We start from the raw sequence: 22,370 nt of genomic DNA, 5'->3' as shown, positions 1-22,370 counted from the left end.
TTTCCCCTAGCTCCCAACAAAACAAAACAAAGCTTAACACTTCTTGAGAAACACTCCTAAACTTTAACCTGCCCTTAGTCCCCAAAAAAGTTTCAGTAGGTCATCACTGTAACGCATTTTAAGAGGAGTTGAAAATGCAGGGAACACCATTCTTGCAAATGTGTTCCCCAAAGATGTCAGAGATATTGAGCAAAAGAGACGGGATAACTCAGTACAATTCCACAGATCGCTGAGAATCCTTCAGTGGCTCCCATTGCCTTCAGGATAAATCACAGACCCACTAGGTATCTGTGAAGGCCTAGTGAGCTTTTTATCTGGTGAAGGTGATTTGGAGACCTGTTGAAGGTGCCTGACCCAGGGGAAGAGCTCCCCCTGCTGGCAGGCCTCAGCTGCACGTGAGCTGCAATTGCCCGTATACCAGACTCCATGCGCTGGGTATGTTCTTGGAGATTTGTGCATTAAATCGAATCATATGATGAATGCTCTTGGGGTGTGCACTTTCAAAAGGAAATCCATGGCAAATCCTTTTGTGAGGCGAGAAATCCTTTTGTGACGGTTAATAATCATTGTTCTTCTCCAGCCCTTCAGTTGTTGATGCTGTGAATTTGGGGATTTATTGAAGGGGTTCTCTTGATGCTGGTGATCCTGTTGAAGACTCTGAGCATGGTTCCTGGGAAAACGCCATGGTAACTGAAGCTGAGCCTAAAATGCTGACACACTTGACATTTCCACGGTTTGCCTTGGCTCCTTGTAACCCAAAACTTGTCTCGGAGGAGTGGTTGGTACTTCTCAAAGCCTGACTGGGGGATGTTGTCAGCAGCCCCAAGAGTCCTCCACTGGCTGATTTAGCTGGACCAACGCACACATTTGTAAATGGGTCAACTCCTCCTGTGGGCCTTGGCTATAGAATGATCAGGAGGGAGCAGGAAGCAGAGGGCAAAGAGAAACACCCCCTCCATCGGAAGTGTATCAACCCTTACCCAAAGGGATTGCGCCTGTCACAATTAGGGCTGTTTTCTTCCCTCCAGATGTTGTGTGTTACAGAATCTTTTGTTGGTAAGCACACACATGGCAGCATTTACAGCAGCCAGTGCCAGCCTCAAGGCTTCAACAACGGAGGCTGCAATTGAGCATGAAGTATGATGTGCCAAGCACTGAGATATGAATGCTGTGCTCCTGAGAACACCATGCTGTGCTGTGCCCAAAAGCACAGACCCAGTTTTGCTTTGTGAATTCTTTGTCACCAGATATGAGGCCCCTGTTTGAGCCTGGAGACTAGGCCCAAGGGAATGAATGATGGGATTCAGCTTTAAGGTTTGATGCCTTTTGTGATTTGAATGCTTGCTATGAGAACCCACCTTCAAGGCCAGCCTCATGGTTTCACCTGCAGGCCCAGGAATATGGGCTCTGAGTAGTCTCCCAGACTCTGCCCAAGTAGAAAGTCTAGAGAGGCCAGGCTGCTTCTCTTTAGTTGATTGGTGTACTGGAAATAGCCACAGAGACTGTTTTGTGGGATCCCCGCTAACCCAGCCATCAAAGGGGGCCAGAAACTACTGGACTTGAAAATTATGTTCATGGCACCTTGAGCCCTGAGCATGAAGGGAAACCCAGAATAAATAGCATAAAGACTCTTTCCTTCTTCAATCAAGAGGGAAGACAGGCTATATGCATTTGAAAGTGGTTATAAACACCAGACCCACCAACTACAATTTAGGAGGTCTTCTATGTAATCAGCCCAGTCCCAGATATTTTAATTCTATGTTGTAGGGGAGTAAGTGCCAGCTGGCCACTGACCGACCATGCTCAGGGTTCAGTTCTAAACAGCACTGTTTGGGAAAAGCTCAATCTAAAACAGACAGCTCTGGATGTGTTTAGGTTTTTCTTTCTTTCCATTTTTAAATATTAAAAATTGACTCCAGCTGTGGGGTAGAAAGTAACGCCTAACCTATAAAAACATTGACAAATAAATCACGATGCAATTTGCTGCGCATTTTTGTGAGGTCTAAACACTAGTTCTTGAAAGGAATTTTCCATTATTGCATTTTGGGAAGATAACTTCTTCATGAAAAATTCATTTGACTTTTATATTTCATAAAATCATCACATAGCATTCCCACATTTGGGATCTGCATGTGGGCTGGAGGACCCATGGCTTTTAGCTTGGCTTTCCAGGCTCCTAAACCTCTCTTCTGTGACTTTTGCAGGAAGGGGACTGCATCAGGAGCCTTTTCTGGTTATGCTATATCACCTGCTTGGAGCCCTGTCCTGCTAAAAATAAAAATAAAAATAAAAATAAATAAAAACAGGCTAAGTCCCAAGAAAGGACAGCTCTTTTTGAGTTGGATTGAATGCCAACCTCCCCTAACCAAATTGTGCATGTATGCACACGACTAGGCATCACCCCCATCCAGGCGAGAAAGAAGCCCTCAAATGCATTATTCCTTGGTGGTATCACCACAAGAAATAGTACTTTTACTTCTGAGGTAAGGATAAAAAATTCACAGGAGACTCAGAGGAGGAGAGAGGAGCCTGTTTGGCAGACTTAGTACTATAAATTAGACACTTTAAGAGACTTTTTTTTCCCAGAAATAATGCTGGTCTCAGCCTACTCACATGGTATCAGCCAGTAAGATAGGCATGCTGTACTAACAAACAGTCCCACGTCTCAATGACTTATTTCTGCTTATATTACATATCTATCACAGGTCCATTGCATTGTAATATTCATGCCAGGATCCAAGGGATGGAATAACCACTGTCTAAAACATTGTCAGTGTTCATGGCAGAGCAAAAGGACCATCTTGGAAGGCCTCACATAAGTCATTAAATGCTCACAGCCTATTGACCAGAACTGGTCATTAGGTGCCATCCCATCTCAGGGTATGCCAGGAAATCAAATCCTACCTGCCTAGAAGACAGAGAGCTGGAAAGACTTGGAGTGTGGCACTGATGGCTATTAGATCCAACATGTCTACATAAAATGTGGAGGTCCTTCTACAGTATCTGTGTTAGCAACCCTTCTGAGCCCTGGCCTCAATAAGATTATAGCCCTGGGAGTATAGCTGTGGGAATCCAGAATGGGTCAACTACAGTCTTGTAGTGGATACCTTCTTGGGATATCCTTGCATTTCTCTGACTGCTACACCGAGACTACCAACTCATAGTGGTGGTGGCTCTAGAAGTTGCTCTCATGTTGGTACTATACAACCCCCTCCTAGATCCAATTGATTGGATCAGAGGGAATGCACCTAACCAAGCTGAGTTACTAGGGTTCTCTGTCTCAGAAATTTAGAATTGTAGTTCAAAAACAGCTTAGTCTGTATGGCACATGTAAATTTGGAAGCTCTGGTAAAGGCATTTTTTGCCATATGTATGGAAAAAAAAAAAACTAATGAAATTGAACTACAGGACAAAAAGAATGAGTCAGGCACGCAGAGAGAGGTGAATACAAGAAAGCCCATGGAGAGTGAGAGAGTGCGTGTGAGAGCCAGAATGGAGGGTGAGGGAGGGAGAATCCCAGCTTGTGTGCTTAGCACATAGTCACTTGATTCTAACATAAATCAGCACTTGGTTGACAAAGAGGAATGAATGTTGTACAGGTCAATACAAATGCCCACCACAGAAGGCAATTACTTAGACCAAGGGCACTGAGTGTCTAGAACATTTCTGTTAAAATACTGACAGTCATGGGAAAAATAACACCAACCATTATCGGCCATAGCCACTTTATGGTGGATGCATTTAGTGAGTTAGGCAGCCATTTGGTGATGTCTTTAGGGAAAAGAGCCCAAGAAATATATATTTCTTATATATTTTATATATTTTATATATATTTGACTAATAGTCAAACATGTGTACATATGTACATATATATATATATCCATCAAATATAGGAAAGAGAGGGAGGAGGAGAGGAAAGAGAACATTGAGTTACAGAGCTATTATTAACCTCTTAAATCTGTATCTCTTTCCATTCCTGCCGAGAGTTCTGCTTCTCAAGGACACAGAGAATGATAGAATGAGAATATCCCATAATTGCTTATTTATTTCATCCCATATTTCATATACAGCAGCCTCAGAATCACAAGACCAATACTACCATCATTATGATGACCAAAAGCGTTTTGAAATGTTTTGTATAAGACCTCTCCATTCCCCCATCATTAAAAAACAATAGTTGTACTATATCTACATTGTCAGAGCACGGAGCTACTAAATGCTTTCCTCTCCCTCTTAGGCTTCATTTAGTCATAGTGTGACAAGTAGTTAAGGTCATCCCCTTTTATCTGCAGTTTCATTTTCCACAGTTCCAGTTACCCATGGTCAACCTACGTCTGGAAGCAGACAATCCTCCTTCTGATGTATTTTCAGAAAGTCAGTAGTAGGGGATCCCTGGGTGGCGCAGCGGTTTGGCACCTGCCTTTGGCCCAGGGCGCGATCCTGGAGACCCGGGATCGAATCCCACGTCGGGCTCCCAGTGCATGGAGCCTGCTTCTCCCTCTGCCTCTCTCTCTCTCTCTCTCTCTCTGTGTGTGTGACTATCATAAATAAATAAAGAAAAAAAATATTTAAAAAAAAAAAAAAAAAAAAAAAGAAAGTCAGTAGTAACCAAACATTGTGGTCACAAAGCCTATGTCATTCTGCTTCACTGCATCTCATTACATAGGTATTTTATCATCTCACATTGTCACAAGAAGGTGAGTACAGTACAAGAAGATACTTTGAGACAGAGACCAAGTTCACATAACTTTTATTACCGTGTATTGTTTTATTTTATTATTGTTGTTAATCACCTACTGTGCCTAATATATAAATTAAACTTTATCATGGGTATGTTTGTATAGGAAAAAACATAGCATATATAGGTTTTGGTACCATCCAGTTTTAGGCATCACGTCCCCCATGGATACAGAGGACTACTATATATACTTAATACTCCCCACAAACATTCTTGTTATTTTGATTGTTCAAAATTTGTTCTTTAGTAGACTCTTTAGGGAGGTCTGTGGGACCAGTTTCCCTAAATTGTCACCTGTTGATAGCAATATGTTTGTATCCTTTGCAATTGAGACTTTTGCTGAATGCAAAATCTTGGCTCATATTTTCCTTACTTGATTATCTTACACGTTACTGCATTTTCTTCTGGCATAAAGTGGCACTATTGGGCAGCACGGGTGGCTCAGCGGTTTGCGCCACCTTCAGTCCAGGGCCTGACCCTGAAGACCCCGGGTGGAGTTCCACGTCAGGCTCCCTGCATGGAGCCTGCTTCTCCCTCTGTCTGTGTCTCTGCCTCTCTCTCTCTCTCTCTTTGTGTGTCTCTCATGAATAAATAAATAAAATCTTAAAAAAATAAAATAAAGTGGCACTATGAAAGTCTGATGACAATTTAATTTTTTTCTATCTTATGCCACATGTTCTTGTTTTCTATTCCCCAACATATTTTTTTTCTTGTTATTTAAAGTCTTGTGATTTTATTGAAATATATCATGGAATTGGTCATTGAGGTCAATATTCCCAAGTACATGGATGGTATGCTTTTTCCTCCTGATGAGTTGACCACTCTGATATTATAAGATAGCCTTGTTTCTCTCTGGTAATATTATTTGTTTTGACATCTACTTTGCGTAATATTAATATACCAACTCTAGCTTCCTTTTTATTACTTTTAATTGTGATAAAATATACATAATATGACATTTGCCACATTAACTATTTTTAAGTATACAGTTCTGTAGTATTAAGTATATGCACATTGTTGTACAACTAATCTCCAAAACTCTTTTCATCTTGCAAAACCGAATCTTTAATCCCATTAAATAAACTCCCCATTCTATCCACCCCCCCAGCACCTGGCAATTACCATTCTACTTTCTATCTATAATTTGACTGTTTTACATAAGAGAAATCATACAATATTTGTCTTTTTGTGACTGGCTTATTTCACTTATCATAATGTCTTCAAGGTTCATCCATGTTGTAGCATGTGTCATAATGTTCTTACTTTTTAAGGCTAATATTCCATGGTATGTATATAGATTTGTTTGTCCAATTATCTTCATATGTATAAGATTTTGTTTATCCAATCATCTGTCAATGAACACATGGGTTGCTTCCATCTTTTTGGTCATTGTAAACATAGGTGTCTAAAGATCTCTTTGAGACCTTTTGAATATATACCTAGAAGAGGAATTGCTAGATCATATGATAATTCCATGTTTAATTTTTTGAGAAACCACTATTCTATCCCCATTTTATATGTACACCAACAGTGTACAAGGATGGATTCCAATTTCTGCACATCCTCACCAACACTTGTTATTTTCCTGGGCTTTTTGTATGTTTGATAGTAGCCATTCTAATGGGTATAAGTAGTATCTCATTGTGATTTTTTTATAATAAATTTATTTTTTATTGGTGTTCACTTTGCCAACATACAGAATTATACCCAGTGCTCATCCCCTCAAGTGCCCCCTCAGTGCCCGTCACCCATTCACCCCAACCCCCGCCCTCCTCCCCTTCCACCACCCCTAGTTCATTTCCCAGAGTTAGGAGTCTTTATGTCCCTATGTTCTGTCTCCCTTTCTGATATTTCCCACACATTTCTTCTCCCTTCCCTTATATTCCCTTTCACTATTATTTATATTCCCCAAATGAATGAGAACATATAATGTTTGTCATTCTCCGATTGACTTACTTCGCTCAGCATAATACCCTCCAGTTCATTCCACATTGAAACAAATGGTGGGTATTTGTCGTTTCTAATGGCTGAGTAATATTCCATTGTATACATAAACCATATCTTCTTTATCCATTCATCTTTCGATGGACCCCGAGGCTCCTTCCACAGTTTGGCTATTGTGGACATTGCTGCTAGAAACATCAGGGTGCAGGTGTATCTTTGGGGTAAATCCTCAGCAGTGCAATTGCTGGGTCCTAGGGCAGGTCTATTTTTAACTCTTTGAGGAACCTCCACACAGTTTTCCAGAGTGGCTGCACCAGTTCACATTCCCATCAACAGTGTAAGAGGGTTCCCTTTTCTCCGCATCCTCTCCAACATTTGTGGTTTCCTGCCTTGTTAATGTTCCCCATTCTGACTGGTGTGAGGTGGTATCTCATTGTGATTTTGATTTGCATTTCCCTAATGATTAATGATGTTGAACTTCTTTTCATGTATTTATTGGCCATTCATACATGTTCTTTGGAAAAATGTTTATTCAAGTTCTTTGTTCATTTTTAATTAGGTTGTTTTTTTGTTATTGAGTTGTTGGAGGTCTTTATATAGTCTGTATATTAACCCCTTATCAGATATATGATTTGAAAATATTTTCTCCTATTATGTAGGAGAAATAAAATCTTTTAAGAAAAATTAACAGGGCAGCCCGGGTGGCTCAGCAGTTTAGCGCCACCTTCAGCCCAGGGCATAATCCTGGAGACCCAGGATCGAGTCCCACTTGGGGCTTGGAGCCTGCTTCTCCCTTTGCCTGTGTCTCTGCCTCTCTCTCTGTCTCTGTGTCTCTCATGAATAAATAAATAAGTAAATAAATTTTTTAAAAATGCAAAAAAAACCCAATTATTTTAAAATAAATTCAAATAATAAAAATTTACATTACACACATGTACTTACCTTTTTTTTTTTTTTAAGGTTTTATTCACCTATTCATGAGAGACACAGAGAGAGAGAGAGGCAGAGAGACACAGGCAGAGGGAGAAGCAGGCTCCATGCAGGGAGCCCCATGTGGGACTGGATCCCACGTCCCCAGAATCACGCCATAGGCCGAAGGTGGCACCAAACCACTGAGCCACCCGGACTGCCTGTACTTATCATTTTCACTGTTCTTTGTTCCTTTTTTTTTTTTTTAAGATTTATTTATTTATGATAGACATAGAGAGAGAGAGAGAGGCAGAAACACAGGCAGAGGGAGAAGCAGGCTCCATGCACCGGGATCCCGACGTGGGACTCGATCCCGGGTCTCCAGGATCACGCCCTGGGCCAAAGGCAGGCGCCAAACCGCTGAGCCACCCAGGGATCCCCTCTTTGTTCCTTTTTGTGTAGAACCTATTTCTATCTGGTCCATTTTTCTTCTGCCTAAGATGCCCTGTAACATTTCTAACAATGCAGGTCTGCTGATGATGAATTCTTTGAGCTTTTTATGTCTGAAAAAAGTCTTTATTTCACACTTTTTTTGAAAGATGTTTTTGGTGGGTGTAGAAATCTAGATTGATGTGACCATCTTATTTGCATTGCTCCCAAAAAGAAATCTGTCGTCCTTATCTCATTCCTTTGTATGTTAAGTGTCTTTTATCTCTGATTTTCTGATTCTCTCTTATCAGTGGTATTGAGCAATTTGATTTTGATGTGACTTCATGTTGTTTTCTTCATGTTTCTTGTACTTGGGATTCATTGAGCTTCTTGGATCTATGAGTTTATAGTTTTCATCAGTTTGGAAAAATTTTGGACATTATCTCTTCAAATATTTTTCAGCCCCTCTCTCCTTCCTCTCCTTCAGAGTCTCCAATTACATGTCTATTAGCCTATTGAAATTGTTCCATAGCTCACCAATGCTCTGCTAACTTTTTAAAATACTTTTTTCCATTTCATTTAGATACTTATATTTTCAATTCAACTAATCTTTTTTTTTTTCTGCAATGCCAGTCATCTCATCCAGTGTATTCTTAATCTTAGACATTGTAGTATTTATCTCTAGAAGTTCAGTTTGGTTCTCTCATATTTTCCATGTTTCTCTTAAAGTGTTGAACATAAGAACACAGTTATAAAAGTTTTTTTTTTTTTTTAATGTCCTTATCTTTAATTCAAACATCTTTGTCAGTTCTGGGTTGGTTTCTACTGATTATTCTCCTCATCTGGGTTGTGTTTTCCTGCCTCTGCAGGCATTATTCCTAGGCTTGTGTGAGCATCAGGTAGTTTCCACCAATCCTCTCATATGATTCTTTTCCAGCCTTGGATATCACTGATCAATCCTTTGCTGAATGCCCTGCATGACCCTAATCAGATCTCTGGATTCTTTGTGCTCTCTGGCATTTCTTCCTGCTAACTCTAGCTCCTTTTGGTCTTCCTAGACTCAGTAATTTTGTCTCTTCAACTTGAAGAATCTGCCAGATTCTTCCTGCCAGATTTCCTTTTCTGTACCACTACCTGGAAACTCTCAAAAGGTAGCAAGTTGGGACAATCCAGGCTGACCTCCACTGTTTACCATATCTCAAGAAATACTGTCCTTCATTAATTAATGTCTTGATAACTTTTGTCCAGGTTTTTTTAGTTGTTTCATACTGGAGAGTAAATTCAGTCCCTGTTACTACATCTTGGTCTGAAGCAGAAGACTGATTTGCTTTTTCAATATATGATTTCATTTTTTTTTTATCAGGAATGTTTTCTTGAATTATACATGTTAGTAATTTTTTCTATTCTCTTTAATTTTCACCTTCAGGAATTTCTATTATTTGTATATTGGACTTTGTTTGCCTATCTTCAAAATTCTTTTTCTCGGGATCCCTGGGTGGTGCAGCGGTTTAGCGCCTGCCTTTGGCCCAGGGCGCAATCCTGGAGACCCGGGATCGAATCCCACATCAGGCTCCCGGTGCATGGAGCCTGCTTCTCCCTCTGCCTATGTCTCTGCCTCTCTCTCTCTCTCTCTGTGTGACTATCACAAATAAATGAAAAAAAAAATTAAAAAAAAAAAGACAAAATTCTTTTTCTCAAATTCTTTTTATCTCATTCTTCATTTTTTTATTTTAAAATTTTACTCCTTTTCACTTTGATTTTTAGGGCATTAACTGTTATGCATTTTGCTCTCATAGTTTCTTATAGTTTAATCTTTGTTTCTGAAGTAATTTTTTCTTTTATTTTTACATCTTTCCTGAGTTCTGTTGGCACAATTTTGATTTTTTTCTATTTTTTTTTAAGATTTTATTTTATTTTATTTATTTATTTTTTATTTATTTATGATAGTCATACAGAGAGAGAGAGAGAGAGAGAGGCAGAGACATAGGCCGAGGGAGAAGCAGGCTCCATGCACTGGGAGCCCGACGTGGGATTCGATCCCGGGTCTCCAGGATCGCACCCTGGGCCAAAGGCAGGCGCCAAACCGCTGCGCCACCTAGGGATCCCTAAGATTTTATTTTTAAGCAATTGCTACACTCAGCGTGGGTCTCAAACTTAAAATCCCGGAATCAAGAGTTGTATGCTCCACCGACTGAGCCAGCCAGGCGCCTCTGAGTCTTTCCTATTTCTGACTTCTGTTGTTCTTTCAAGTCTTCAGTTAATTTCTTCATGTCTTTTGCTTCATTTTGATGTAATAAGTTAGTTTGGTTTGTTGTTTGGACATCTCTTTCCAGTGTTTTTATTATTTGTAGGAATATTATTTTCATTGTCTTTTGCTTTTATTTTATTTTATTTTAAGATTTTCTTTATTCATGAGAGAGACACACACACAGAGAGAGAGAGAGAGAGAGGCAGAGACACAGGCAGAGGGAGAAGCAGGCTCCAGGCAGGGAGCCATATGTGGGACTCGATCCTGGGTCCCCAGAATCACACACACCCTGGGCTGAAGGCAGGCACCAAACCGCTGAGCCACCTGGGCTGCCTTGTCTTTTGCTTTTAAATAGTAACTTTGTATGGGCTTTAAGTGTTGCTTATTTTTAAGTGACATTAGTTTTCCTGAGAATTTAGAACAAGGCAGGAAATGAGGTTCAGGAAAGCTTTTCTAACCACTCAGAGCTCCCTCTTCTGTGGTTGTGCAGTGTTAATACATGCACAAGCTTCTTTTCTGACCCTTTGGGATTCTGTACTTTCCCTCACATTGGACTGGACTTTTTTTTCATCCCTTCCAGTTTCAGCTGCCCTTCTCAAGTTGGTCCACTATACTTTCCAGTATGTACCTGTTGCCTGTTTGTTCTCTGGTTTGTCAAACCCTACTCAGTGGTTTCTCTCTCCTTCCTCATGTACAGATCCTGCTACCATGCAGATTTTGTGGCTATTCATGGTTTTTCTTCATCTGCTTGTATTTAGGGGTTGGTGGGGATACCTTGTTACCTAGTGTTACCTAGTTTTGTTTAAACGTTGTTCATGGGTTTCTCAGTTCTGCTATCTAGTTGCACTGTCGTATTTATGAGGGGATTCAGATATCAATGTCCAATATTTTATTTTATTTTTTTAAGATTTTATTTATTCATTCAAGAGAGACACACAGAGAGAGAGAGAGAGTCAGAGACACAGGCAGAGGGAGAAGCAGGCTCCATGCAGGGAGCCCGAGGGGGGACTCGATCCTGAGTCTCCAGGATCACGCCCTGAGCTGCAGGCGGTGCTAAACCGCTGCACCACCAGGGCTGCCCGTGTCCAATATTTTAAGAGTTTCTTGCTCATTGGCAAAGCCCTAGATGGACCAAAAGCAGGGAACTGGAGTGAATGACAGAATTCCTGTTAAGACAAAATGGAGAAAAGCATTAAATGGTTATCCAAAGCTTTCCGTTTAGGTGCTGAGTGTAAAGGGATGGTGTTGTTATGTAGAGAGCTGCTTTATTTACTTCTACTCAGTAAGTATGAGCTCATCTTTTCATTATGAGAGTCAAGAGGCCCTTTGACAGTTTGTGCACATATTGCTTGACCTAGTACACATAGATCTCAAACCACTTCAGGCTCAGTAACTTGTGCTTTGTCTTGTTTTTAATGAAAATGGTCTATTTCCACATTCTGACTAATACTCATGACCTTCATTCTGTCTTTCTAAGGATCTCAAAAATATTTGACAGTTCATTGTATGGCTCCTTTTCTGACCTTGGAGATGCAGTTTAGGATTTCAATTGCCCTATATCTCACTAACATTGGTCATGGAATTGCATCACAGGGTGAGAAATTGTTAAGAGTCCCAGACTTCCTACTCAGGCTTTTCTGCTTTAGCCATGTTACATTCCCAACTTAGTTTGTCTATCCCACTCTTGAAAATAAACCCAGGTCATTTGTCAAGGGAACAAAAAGACAAACCCTACCTCTTAAATCAATAATACACTATTTGTTAATTAACTGATTTAAATAAATTTTAAAATACCCTAAAAAAACAGGGAACAAAAATACACTGGGCAATGAGTAGGCCTAAATTATACTGAGCATATGGCCTCATCTTTCTCTTTTGGGCTGTTGGGCTTTCCTGGCATCCAGACTTTGTGGAGATGCTCAGAGTATTTGCTATAGGTAATTGTCCATGTTTCATTTGAACCAGAGATATAGGAGCCAAGGAAGAAAATGGGATGGATTCCCTGACATGAAGAACTATGACATTGGAAAACATGGTGGAATTAGGGTAAACTTTATCTCCAGATGGAAACGGTGCCTTTCTAAGTGTTAAATGATTTGCAAAACTGTTGTGTTTTCTTCAGTGGCTTGGAACAATGTACAAATAGGTTTTTTTATGGTTCTAGGGTCCCACATAGCCCAGTATCTTTTCAAAATCACATTCAAAGAAAATGCACTCCAGAAACTAAAAGCAATTTTTAAAAGCACACTATTCTTTACTGTATTCTCTAAGATGGGGATCCAATTTCTAATCCTAAGCAACACAATCTCCATTCAATTTTTTACTTATCTCCACTTCTTTCATTTCACAGCTACTCTGTAGCATCTAACTCTCAATTTTCTCCAAAACTTTCCCTGATTCCCATCCTACAGGTCTTCATACATGATTCTTTTTACTATCATTTTTCCCTCCCCTTATGCCTCACCAGTAGTTGCCACAGGAATTACCATACCTACCAGACTGCTCCAGGAAAGGTGGGAGACTCTCTGACTCTATACTCCTTGGTCTTCTTTTGCTGCCCAAAGAAGAAGCTGGCAGGACCACTGAGTATTATATTCTTTGCTTGCTCTGAATGCTTTTATTGCGAAGTAAGCCCAGGGGAGAATTAAGGAATAAAGGCCCTCTCCTTATATGTTTAATCAAAAATGGAAGATACATTTAAGAAAGCTTTCAAATGAACCCCTGGGGTCAGTGATAGTGATGAGAAGGGGCCTAAGAGGCTGGGCAAAATTATCACTATCTGACCCAGTGGGTGGGCAGAGCTTCCAAGAGACAGACCTCTAAGGGAAGACTGGGGTATAACCCTGGTTATTGCAGAAACAGTGTGGTCCAGGCTCCCCGGCACCACAAATTCAGATTTGCTTATAGTCCTCTTACAAATGCTTTGATATTATCTAGGGGTGTTTTAAACCTAGGGGATATGCGGCAAACGTTGAGGAGGTATTATGTAGTGACCAAGGGTAGTCAAAAGCTTGTAAGTGGACTTAGAATATAGGAGTATGTAGAAATCAGAGAGAGGTAGTGTGGCTCAATTATGCAGGTGGTCAACAACCGGATGGTCTGTCAGGAGCAACAAGAAAGTGGCAATTATCTATAAATCTGGAAGGTATTGGGGAAACCACCCAGTAGCTCAGAATCATAGGCAGTGCTAGAAAGATCAAGGCTAATATTTTGTTCCGAGAAAATAGAAATCCTGGATAAGACAGCACTCAATGCAGGGGAATTTCATAAGGATGCAGTGACCAGAAATGGGCCTAAAACAAGGAGACTGGTTGCCAGGAACAAAGCAGAACCTAGTTTTTAGAATGAAGGATCAGAGCTGGACCTTAGGAAAACTGAGTGAGGCTGAGCCCCCAAAATACAAAGTGTAAATTCCACGTACCTTGTAGGATATGCTGCCCGATGTTTGTTAAGAGCATGGGCTGGGTTAGAATCCTGGCTCTGTGACCTCCCATCTTTATGACCTCAGGAAAGTTAGAGAACTCCAGCCCAGCTTCCTATCTCTGAAGGGGGTTTAGTAATTCCTACCTCACAGAATAGTCATAGACATTATATGGCACAGTCTCTGTCAATCAGTGGCACTACAGAGCAGGGCTGTAAAACATGTTATCTTCTTCTCCTCCTCCTACCATCACCACCATCACTGTAGCTTACCCACTCAGAACAAGACTGGCCCCAGAGCCTGGGCTGCTGATTCTGCAGATGAGTGTTGGGAAGATGTCGGCACAAAATGCACACATGTGCAAACAAGATGGCCCCAACTTACTCAAGCTTGTTTATTTTTTTTTTTTTTTTTTTTTTTTTTTTTTTTTGTTTTTTTTTTTTCAAGCTTGTTTATAAGTCAGTTGTTTGCCACTTAGAATCTCTGTCTCTAAAAGCTATACTATAAACAATGGTTGAGTTTCCAGGCTAGCCCACCTGTGCCTTTTTGTTCATGAGAAAGAGGCTAAGCATTGAGTCAGCCTGAGGAAGGGCCACTATCTTCATTCCAGCTTTTAGTGCTGACCTCAAAGGAGAGGACTTGAGAGCAGAGGAGTAGTGGGAACCCACTTGAGATGAGATGAGCTCATAAAGAGCACATGAGGGCTCTCCCAGAGATTCATGTCCCTCTTGGAGCCACGCTGACCTAGCTCCTGGCGAGTTGCACCAGTCCCCTCAGAGCAGCGGCCCAGATGTTCCAGGGTCGAGAGCTGGGGAGAAAGGGGATCACTGGACCTTCTTTGTGATTATCCATCATCCTCATTCATTTCTCCTGCTCCTGCTGAAGTAGCTCCAGTGAGTGGGCATGTGTGTTCCTGCCATTTGCCAGATGTTGGAAAAGAATTAGAAGTTCCATTGGAAAAAAAAAAAAAAAAAGAAGTTCCATTGGAGGCTATGGTGAACAATTTAATGATGTGACTGTGAATTAGGGCATAACAGCAAAATAATCACTTTGCTTTTGGACTTAGGTTAGTTGAGCTGACTTTGTGCTGCCTGACCAGTAAGTGGGCCCTGCGATGCAGCTCTGCAGCAAGAGGCAGAATGCTCCAGGAAGGAGAAGAGGAGGGAGAACAACAACAAAACTCGACCGGGCCATTCTGATCCAGAAGAGAGCCAACAGAAAGTTTCAGATTAAATGGGAACTACAGCAATAACCAACTTATCCTAAATTTCTGGAGAAGAAGGAGCTCTAAATTAATGCTTTTTTTTTTTTTTAAGATTCTATCCATTTATTCTTGAGACACAGAGAGAGAGAGAGGCAGAGACACAGGCAGAGGGAGAAGCAGGCTCCATTCCATGGAGGGAGCCCAACGTGGGACTCGATCCCAGGTCTCCCAGGTCTCTAAGGATCACACCCTGGGCCGAAGGTGGTGCTAAACCACTGAGCCACCCGGGCTTCCCAATTAATGCATTTTTTAAGACAACTGAAGGCAAATACTTTTTCCCCAAAATGGAAACTTATAAAAGCACTTTCATCATTGTTCCATGCTGTAATGGCCTTGTGTGCCTAGGAGTTTTTGAGGCATGTAGGGCTATTTGCCTTGGCACTAAATGACCCCCAACTGATGTGCTTTTCTATTTGGAGACTTGTCTCTTTTTTGCTTCCAGCTACCACTTCTCAGTGTGTCATCTCCCAGAATCTCCCACTCTACTTGCTTGTCTTTAAACTCTGCAGAAAAGGTTATCAAGGAAGCAAGAAGATCAATCTGCTAGAGTGGTATCCATCAATTTCATTTAACGCTAAGGCAATAGAGTTGTCTTAGGAGTGCTTCTTCTTCTTTACCCTCTATTTGTCATCACTGCCATCCACCTGCCTAAAACATACACACACACACACACCTTGTTGAATACAAAGGCTCAGACTCTGCCCTTTCCTTCATCCCAATCCTTGCCATTACTGCCCTTAGGCACAACCCATCAGGATTTCTATCCTGGGCCCAATCTTCTAGAGGATCCTGGTCTGGCCTTCCTATAACTATGTTACTTCCCAGGGGAGCAAGGAATCCATGGAGCTGAGAGTAGAGTCCCATAGGGAACACATGCCTCCTCTTTCAAGAACCATGTTCTGGGTACCTAGGACCCTGGGAGTCCCTGCCCAGGTAGCCCTGAGCCCCCTTCCAGGGCCTCTTGCATGGATCTGGAAAGGTCTAGAGGGTGGACAGTGCTACTGGCATGTGCACTCTTAAGAGTAGCCAAGTCACTGGTGGTTGAAGGGGTGAGGGCAGAGCTTGGATGTGCAGGCTGAGGTCGCACAGGTGGAAGAGTAAGCCCTCTTACTCGAAATGGAACAGAGCTGGGGTTGGGAGAGAAGAGGGGCACTTCTATCTGTACTCCTGTCAAAGCTGCACAAATTGTTGGGGTGAACTGAATCCCTGCTTGATTCTAGGACTTTCCAATGGCTTTGTGGATAGCCCATCTAAAACACTTCTAGCTTTGTGGGTTCTTGGCTCCCTCAATTCCAAGTACCTTTACCTGCACTCCAAATCTTAACATTTCCCTGAACTTTGCAAGTACTCCAAAAGTTGCTAAAGCACGTCAACTATAATTTGCTGACTCTGGACATTCCCCTCCCAGCCTCTGCTAGAAAACCCAGGCCTCCATTCCTTTCAAAATCTGAATTCTCTTTCTTTCCCATTCCTGCAATGCTATCCTTTAGAGAAATCAGCTGCTCCCTGGATATCAATAAAATTGATTTCCAATTTTAGTTCTTTGGTGAGCCTAGAGAATTTTGAGAACACCAAAATCTTCTCTAAGGAATATCTACAAGGCAGATTATCTTCTCTACCTTAAAAAAAATAAAATACACAAAACTCTGAGAGTGAGCAGCATTGAAGTGAGAGAGAAATACTTTTCACATCTCAACAGATCAGACACTTCTTTGAAAAGGCACCCAGACACCCATGGGCTCTCCCTGGCTCAGAGAGTTGCTACCTATTGTTCAGTCTCTTTGGGGACACCCTCTTCCATTTCTTGACTCTGTATCTTGCCTCCTTCCATCACCTAGAGCACTTCTTCCCTTGAGTGTCATGTTATTCTCTTGTCAGGCCTCTGTTCTTTTTTTAAATATTCCTATTTTATTTGTTTTTTATTTTTATTTTTTTAAGATTTTATTTATTTATTCATAGACACAGAGAGAGAGGGGCAGAGACAGACAGAGGGAGAAGCAGGCTCCATGCAGGGAGCCCGATGTGGGACTCAATCCCGGGTCTCCAGGATCACACCCCAGGCTGCAGGCGCGCCAAACCACTGCGCCACCGGGGCTGCCCTATTTGTTTTTTTTAAATTGCAGTATAACTGACATATATTATCCTATTAGTTCAGGTGTGCATCCCAGTGATTTGATATTTTTATCCATTATGAAATGGCCTCTGTTCTTTAAATCCATGCTTGATGCTGCAGCAAGACAAAAATCAGACTGCTTCACCCTGTGCTTGAGACATTGCCCTCCTCATGCAGAAGGGGACTCCCACTCCCAAGTGGAGTCCAGGTGCCAGGTCCAGGTGCCAGGTTCTCCATGACCTGGCCTCTCTATCTCCCTAGACTTACCTCTAATCCACCCCAGACCCATTAACATCAGATCATATGTAATTCCCCTTCCACATCTTGCCAGGACTTGCTTCTGGAGATGTGTTTATGCTATTCCTCTGCCTGAGCAACCATTGCCATCATCATGCCCCTTCACTGCCAACCTCTCTTCATGTGACCAGCTTCTGGTGGTTCCTTCACACTCAGCCCAGGTATCAAGCTTTCCAACCTTGCTCTTGTCTCCTAGCCAAGGCCAGCTTAGTGGCCCTCTACTGCACTCCCACAGTCCTGGTAAAGCCCCTTTATCTTAGAATGTACCACACTGCATTGAAATTATCCACTGCTATGCCTTTAAGTGACTCCAAGTGCCTCAAAATTAGGAATTGCATCTTTTTCACCTCTGTGTCCCAGCCGTGCTGCACCAAGCACTCAATAAATGTTTACAGAATACATCCAAACTGAGAAGAGTATGGGGATTTTTGTGATACTTATTTCTTTACTAGTGACTCACTCAAATAAAGATAGCTACCTAAAGTTCTGTTCACTTGCTTCTGGGCTAACTATGACTAGGGCTGCCAGAAGTCTGACTATTAGATGACAATCTTAATTTAAACAGTTAATTATTATACATTTATTGAGCATCTATCATATGCCAAGCTTTGTGGACCACTACACAATTATACTGAGGAACAAAATACAGCGCTTGCCTTCAAGAGTTTATAACCTTGATAGTTTTTCTGGAAATTAAAAATAACATCATTTACAACAGAGTATTTTTTAACAGAAAGGACATTTAAAAATTCTCTTTTGCCTTTCAGTGTCTGAATATGTTTGATTATCCATTCACCTCATGTTCCCAAACCATAGGGCTTTTATTTGGCAGCCATGGTCTGCCTGAGATGACTGAGAAAATCAAATAAACCATTATAAGGGAATGTGTATTTTCAGGCAAAAAAAAAAAAAAAATGACTCTGGAAGTTAGAAAAGCAACTATAGACTAAAACAAAGAAAGGTGAAGACCCATTTCTTTTTTGCTTTTGGGGAAAAAAATCAGAACAACCTACTTAGATTTTGGGGGAGGGGATAATTTTGTCCTATAGCAATGATCATGTTCTATAGTGTTCTATAGCACTGATCTAGGTCAAAACCCTAGGTCAGTTGTTCTCAAACAGGGGCAGTTTTGTTCCCCAAGGGACATTTGGTAATGTCTTCAGACATTTTTGGTTGTCACATCTTGAAGGAGGGGTAGTGTACTAGCATCTGTGGATTGGATGAAAGCCAGGGATGCTGATAAAAATCCTATAATGCAAGAACAAAGCCCACAGCAAAGAATGATCCAGCTCAAAATATTAATAGTTCTGAGATTGAGAAACCCTGCCCTATGTTGTGGAGTGGGATTGACACTAAACTGCATTCCAAAATTCTGCAGAAACAACCAAATGCAATAATGGCTGGTGGTAGTCACAAACTTGACCCCTGGGTGCCTCTGATTTATGCATAAGGGAAAAGCTGGGACTTTGACAGGCCGGAACAGAGATCTTGGATGATTTTTATGCTGTAATTAGTTTTTAAATACTCTTGTTCTCCTTTACCTTCCCCCACCCCCAGCTGCCTTCTTTTAAAAAAGGAAATTAAATAAACAAGAACAACCCCCCAAATACCCGTTGTTTATGTCACTGGCTTTTTCTCTTCTTTGCTGATGAAATAAAACACAATATAATGGACAAAGAAGATCATCAAAGGCTGCTGCTAAGGCTTAGTGGTAGGTCACAGAGCATAGCAAAAGCTCTGCTTATGTGAACCACTCAGGCAAACACCTCAAACAGGGATGAAATGCAAAGGTGGAATATGATCATCATAATTTGTTAATTGTGCTTTCCCCACTGTCGATATTTCTGGGTTACTTATTTATTTAAACACAGTGGTATATGTTTGAAGTAAGAATACCCCAATCCATATTGTTCTATTTTCCCCTGCGAGGGTCATGTTTCTTCTGTCAATAACACAAGCTTGGATCTCCTTGAGCCCCAAATTACACTTCCTCATAAGAGATGAAAATGTCACATTTTCCTTGAGATCTTTATTCCACATGACTTTGCTAATGACTAGGGTAAAATTGAGAAGTTCAGGAAAAGGAAATCTCTCCCTCCATCAAAGTGAGTAAACAAACCAAAAGAAAACAGGATGCCAGGAGCTAAAATGTGTAGCGAGTTTAAATATGTTCCATAGACCTGAAGGATAGCCTAGATCTATGGTTGGACCTCCTTGCCTGTTCACACAATTACCCCCACAATATACAATAATGTCAAATGACCAACACTAACAAAAAATTTTTCACCATTTTTTGTGGGTTTTTGTCTCTTGGCATTGAAAAGATGTGATATAAATGCTTACCCAATTCCTCCCCTCTCACCCTGCCCCTTGTTGCCTCAGCACCACCCTCTGGCTCAACTGTACCCAGGTATCCTACATTAGCATGCTAATTCACATCTCCAAGCCCTCATGCATAATATCTTGTTGGTCTGGAATACTTTCTCTACTTGTCCAGTTGGAGAACTTTTCACCTTCAAACCTTGCTAAAACAGCACCTGTATGGAGATTTTCCTCACCTACAATATTTTCCCCTACATACATATTTCTGTGTCCGTGTAGCAGATATGGTTGGTGCCTCACTCATATCTCCTGGGACAACCCCAGAAGACATTTGGAGAGTCAGTAATTCCTGTACTGTGTCTGTGGCCTCATTTCTTAAGCCTCTGTTTCTCATGACTCGAGGACTTTCTCTGACCACAGGAACACATCATCCCCACATGGAATAAGCAAAAGTGCCAGAAGTTAATGTCCCAGAAGCAACCCTTAAACATGGAGAGGCAGAAGTTCACCGATATACACCCTAGCATCCTTACTTTACAACAGGACAATTCTGAAGAGTGCTCTCCACCGTATCTCAGAAGGTTCCCAGGAGGTCTGAGCCCCTCTTGCCCCCAGTCTTTACCTACTTTTTAATACACTTTTGATTGACTTTTTCTCCTTGTCTGTTTCACTCTCTCACTCTCTCATTGTGCTTCCTTGGATTGCCTCTCAAATAAATGAGTGGCACTCAAATCTTTATCACAAGGTGTACTTCTTAGAGAAGCAGACTTAGACAGTCCCATTCAAACTTCTGTTACCATGTAACTGCTCTTTGTTGTATTTCTTTCTTTCTGTGTGTCTTGGATCAATCCTTCAAGGGCAAGCACTCTTTGTTATTTATCTTTATCCCAGTGCCTACCAAATGCTGGACCCTCTGTAAATGTGTTTTGAAGTGAACTGAGGGGAAACACATTTACACAGAGTCAAAGTGAAGGGGTGACCTGGTTCTTTTTGAAGAGACATATACTTGGATGGTTGAGTCCCAGACTGATGAGTCACATCACATTAAGGTTTAGCCCTCTGAGCACTTGCTACCCACTTGTGTATAGTTTCTGCTCAGCAATGAATCCTAACAAGGGGGAGAAAACATAATTTGCTTCCTAAATGGCTAAGCACGTGCTGGACTGCAGGTTTATTGTAGGGGGTTAGGTAAAGAAAAGGTAGGGAAGAAAAATGATGCTCTTGAAACAAGGTGTCACAGGTGCCCAAGTGGAGGAAGCACAAAGCCAGGAACAGAGCACTGGGTTTTTATTTGGGGGTGCGTATGTGAGGAGGTGGGAGTGCACTGTTTTATCACCAGGCTACATCTTTCCTTAATCTTTTTTTTCTTTTTACATTTTCTATTTTTTTCCCATTTGTAATGATGAGACCCTAATGAAAAGTCTCAACTGATGTGAATGAACTAAATAACAGGCCCCATGCCAAGGGCTAAGTGTGAAGTGGGCAAAAATATCATCCCTATCCCCAGTGAGCTTACAATTTAGCAAGGCCATATTTGAAGACTTGTTAAATATATTATCTGTATTATAGCACAATTCTAGGAGAGCCCAGAGTAGAGTATACTGACTGGGCAGAGGGGACAGGGCAAGCTCAGTGCTAGAGGAGCACTAAAGCTGGAGCCAATTTTTGAAGCAAAGCAAGGATTTCATCAAGAAGTGAAGACAGGACGGCATTCCAGATATTCATTCATTTGTTTATTTGTTCACTTTCTTTGCTGGATATTCACTGAATACCTATTATGTGATAGGCATTGGGGAACAATAGTGAATAAGATGACAGTCCTGCCAGTTATGGAATACACAATCCAGTGCTACAAGCTGACAAGAACCAGACTGTGACCTGACAATGGGACAAGGACAAAGGGAGTAATTAGCACCTTGGATGGCACAATATGCTTCCAAGCCTAGAAGACTTTGGTGGGGTCAAAAGTCGAGGATGGTGTTCTAGAGGAGATGTCATCCCAGCTGAGACCTGAAGGTTAAGAAGGCATTGGCCAAGTGAGGACTGAAGCGGAACATTCTGGGCAAAGGGTGTGTAAAGACCTATGGGTGAAAGGGCCTGTTTAGGAGGTTAGTGAGAGATGAAGACAGGAGCTGTAGGCTGGGACAGGTCATGAAGGGCCATTTGAAGGAATTTAGGTTTGATTCCTTTGGCAATGGGAGAATATTCAGAAGCCTTAAGAATGGGTATGCCATGCTCAGCTCTGAATTTTAGAAAGGTTACTCTGGCTGCTAAGTAGAAACTGAATTGGGGGACACCTGGGTGGTTCAGTGGTTGGCCCTGCCTTCAGCTTGGGTCGTGATCCCGGGGTCCTGGGATCGAGTCCCACACTGGGGACCCTGCAGGGACCCTACTTCTTCCTTTGTCCATGTCTCTGCCTCTGTCTCTCTCATGAATAAAGAAATAAAATCTTAAAAAAAAAAGAGAAAGAAAGGAAGAAAGAAGGAAGGAAGAAAGAAAAGAAAGAAAGAAAGAAAGAAAGAAAGAAAGAAAGAAAAGAAAGAAAGAAAGAAAGAAAGGAAGGAAGAAAAGAAAGAAAGAAGAAAGAAAGAAAGAAAGAAAGAAAAAAGAAAGAAAGAAAGAAAGAAAGAAAGAAAGAAAGAAAGAAAGAAAGAAAGAAAGAAAGAAACTGAATTGGAGAGGAGA

The 22,370-nt window shown here is 41.4% G+C and overlaps 1 long non-coding RNA gene across 1 annotated transcript in view; it reads left to right on the top strand.

Moving 5' to 3' along the window:
• Window positions 1-16,940, top strand: part of LOC111098432 — a 41,422-nt gene extending 24,482 nt beyond the window's left edge. Inside the window, exon 4 of the long non-coding RNA XR_005368414.1 lies at window positions 14,756-16,940. This is a non-coding gene — a long non-coding RNA (uncharacterized LOC111098432). The remainder of the gene's footprint in view (window positions 1-14,755) is intronic.
• The last annotated feature ends 5,430 nt before the right edge of the window (window positions 16,941-22,370 follow it).

This window comes from Canis lupus, chromosome 13 (assembly GCF_011100685.1).
Source record: "Canis lupus familiaris isolate Mischka breed German Shepherd chromosome 13, alternate assembly UU_Cfam_GSD_1.0, whole genome shotgun sequence".
NCBI classification, from domain to species: domain Eukaryota; kingdom Metazoa; phylum Chordata; class Mammalia; order Carnivora; family Canidae; genus Canis; species Canis lupus.
Note: the sequence above shows the minus strand (reverse complement) of the source record. Positions and strands in the feature narration are given on the sequence as shown.